This window comes from Octopus bimaculoides, chromosome 8, assembly GCF_001194135.2.
Source record: "Octopus bimaculoides isolate UCB-OBI-ISO-001 chromosome 8, ASM119413v2, whole genome shotgun sequence".
Lineage (NCBI taxonomy): Eukaryota > Metazoa > Mollusca > Cephalopoda > Octopoda > Octopodidae > Octopus > Octopus bimaculoides.
This window is the reverse complement of record NC_068988.1, coordinates 56,032,449-56,036,039: the sequence shown is the minus strand read 5'-3', so window position 1 is coordinate 56,036,039 and position 3,591 is coordinate 56,032,449. Positions and strand designations below refer to the sequence as shown.

The 3,591-nt window shown below is 39.2% G+C and overlaps 1 protein-coding gene across 2 annotated transcripts in view; it reads right to left on the bottom strand.

The window, feature by feature from the left end:
* Nucleotides 1–3,591, bottom strand: part of LOC106876201 (netrin-1) — a 395,789-nt gene that overhangs the window by 331,599 nt on the left and 60,599 nt on the right. The window lies entirely within an intron of this gene.

Genomic DNA, 3,591 nt, shown 5'->3' with positions numbered 1-3,591 from the left:
CACACACACACACACACACACACACACACACACACACACACACACACACACACACACACACACACGGACCATATTTCATAGTCTTATTAGCCCACATGTAATTTATGTCTTCACCTTCCACCTATGAATGGCTCCCCACTCAACCTACCTCACCTCCGTGTGTAGCCCTCTCAATAAAACATCCTTCCTTTACAGTCTCATGGTGCTATTCAGTCGATCCAGTCAGTTCGCCAACCTCTTCTCATTCATTACCGAATAAAAAGCCTCAGACAAGGCCGTGTAGTTAAAGGGTTTGATTAGCTACCATGTTCCATACTACTACTACTACTACTACTACTACTACTACTACTACTACTACCATTACTACTACTACTATTGTTATTATTATTATGAAGGCTGGCAGAATCGTTAGGACGCTGTACAAAATGCTATGCGATATTTCGCCCATCGCTGCATTCTGAGTTCAAATTACGCCGATGTCGACTATACCTTTCATCCTTTTGGGATCGATAAAATAAGTATCAGAGAAATTCTGGGATCAATCTAATCGACTAGTCCCCTATCCTAAAACTTTAGGCCTTGTGCCTATAATAGAGAGGATTATTATTATTATTATTATAAAGGCGGCGAGCTGGCAGAATCGTTAGCACGCCGGATAAAATACTTAGCGGCATTTCGTCCGTCTTCATGTTCTGAGTTCAAATTCCGCCGAGGTCGACTTTGCCTTTCATCCTTTGGGGGTTGATTAAATAAGTACCAGTTACGCACTAGGATCGATGTAATCGACTTAGTCCATCCCCCAAATTTGAGGCCTTATACTTCCAATAGAAAGGACTATTATTATTATTATTAAGGGGTCGATAAAATAAGTACCAGCTGAGAACTGGAGCTCCCCGAACTTGTTTACCTAGTACCAAAAATTATTATTATTATCATTATTTATAATGTTTTCAATGTATCCTTCATATTCTGAACTGGTAAGGTGGAGTGTAAGCAAGATTCAGCAGCTATTTCTAGCAGCTCGAAAGGTGGTGGTTCTGAATTAGTTTTTTTTTTTTAATCTATGGACCCCTTTGATTACTATTTTATTCTGTTGGACCCCCGTAGATATTCGATGTTTATAAGCTTGTTATAGAAATACTTTCTTTCAAATTCCTATTTTGTTATTCACGCATTAACTTGCATAAGTTGAACTACGTAAAATGCTAGAGAAAGAAACCAAGTTGTTTCTTGCAATAGATATACTCTTTTACTTGTTTCAGTCATTTGACTGTGGCCATGCTGGAGCACCGCCTTTAGTCGAGCAAGTCGACCCCGGGACTTATTCTTTGAAAGCCTAGTACTTATTCTAACGGTCTCTTTTTGCCGAACCGCTAGGTGACGGGGACATAAACACACACCAGCATAGGTTGTCAAGCAATGCTAGGGGGACAAACACAGACACACACACACATATATATATATACATACATATATACGACGGGCTTCTTTCAGTTTCCGTCTACCAAATCCACTCACGAGGCTTCGGTCGGCCCGAGGCTATAGTAGAAGACATTTGCCCAAGATGCCACGCAGTGGGACTGAACCCGGAACCATGTGGTTGGTAAGCAAGCTACTTACCGCACAGCCACTCCTGTGCCTATATTTAAATCAAAACTTTACATTGACTCCTAAAGTACTACTGCATGTCTCCAATTTACTATTTTGCTAGCGTGCACTCAAAGAAATCGTATGTGCACCCCCAGGTGTCATATGGACCCTGGATGAGAACTACTGATGCAGAATCTCCCTCGTTGTTGTTGTCCTATAGCACTAAGTCATCCCTGATCAAGCAGCGTCTTTTGTAATCTTGAGTGGCGATGTTATTGTTTTCGTTTATTGTCTCTAATTAAGTCTATGAATTAAGATGTTTCAGTCATTCATTTTCATTCAACGTATTTAATACATTCTCGCAGTTGATTCCTAAGGGCCTTATGGGAGGATTTGAGAGCAGTTTGCTAGAGTGCCAATAACAACGTTTGTGTCACTGAATCAGACGATCTACCACCTATTACAAATTTATCATAGTATGCCAACGTGAAATATCCAAATAATCCATCATATATGAGGCAAAATGTACCCGAAATTACCAAGTTTATGATTACAAAATGAAATCTCAAAATAACTATATGTGAAGTGGTTGACAGAATCAGTAGAACACAGGAGAAAAAATAAATACTTTATCAAAGTATGTAGTGACATCTTTGTAGATCTTGAGTACGAATCTTGCCGGGACAGATTTTTACTTTCCAGCCCTTCAGAATCTAAGCAATAGATCAATTAGAGTGCAAAGGTGAGAAGTAAAGTTCGTGGTTCGCTATAATTCTTCATTAATAGTTGTATTTGTGTGACAGTAACAAATCGGTATTTTAACTCATAAAAAGCTAGCAAGCTGGTAGAATCATTTGCACTTCGAACAAAATGCTTAATGGAATTTCGTTAATCTTCACGTTTTGCGTTTAAATGCTGCCGAGGTCAATATTACCATTCATCATTTCGAGGTCGATGAAATAACTACCAGTCAAGTACTGGGGTCGATGTAATTGACTATCTTCTCCCACCAAAATTTGAAGCATTGTGTCTACAGTAGAAAGGACTATTTTCATCGAGCTGGCAGAATCGTTAGCACGTCGGGTGAAATACTTAGCAGCGTTTCGTCCGTCCTCACGTTCTGAGTTCAAATTCCGCCGAGGTCGACTGTGCCTTTCATCCTTTCGGGGTCAATAAATTAAGCACTGCAGAAACACTGGGGTCAATGTAAATCGACTATCCCCCACCCCAAAATGTCAGGCCTTGTGCCTATAGTAGAAAGGATTATTATTATTATTATTATTATTATTATTATTATTATTATTATTATTATTATTATTATTAAGGCGGCGTGCTTGCAGAATCGTTAGCACACTGGACGAAAAGCTAAGCGGTATTTCGTCTGTCGCTACGTTCTAAGTTCAAATTCCGCCGAGGTCGACTTTGCCTTTCATCCTTTCGGGGTCGATAAATTAAGTGCCAGTTACGCACTGGGGTTGTGGTAATCGACTTAATCCGTTCCCCCAAATTTGAGGCCTTGTGCTTCCAGTAGAATGGATTATTATCATTATCATTATAGCGATGGATGGTAGAAGTGTGAGAGTAAGCAGTGGGGTCGAGTTAATCAGTTAATCGACTACAGCTTTGTAACGATGGTCTCCCGGGAAAAATTTGCAAGGCTTTACGGTCCAATTGGAAAAGACGATCCTCTCATAATTCACGATGAGCTGAGGTCTGCTTATTTATTTATTTATTTATTCATCAATCTATTATGGATCCTATCATATATTAGCAGTATACTCCTTCTTTGCTCAGGCCCCGGACCGATGTACCGGTTGAACCCGCTTTTATAGACTCTGCTTTTCACCTCTAACGCCAAAAATATGTGGACTGGTGCCAATTCAAATAAAAGGAGACTAATCATTATCTTATGCTCAACAAAACCTGCCTACATTTTTATATATCTTTTGAAGAATTCAGTATCTTCCCATATATATATATATATATATATATATATATATA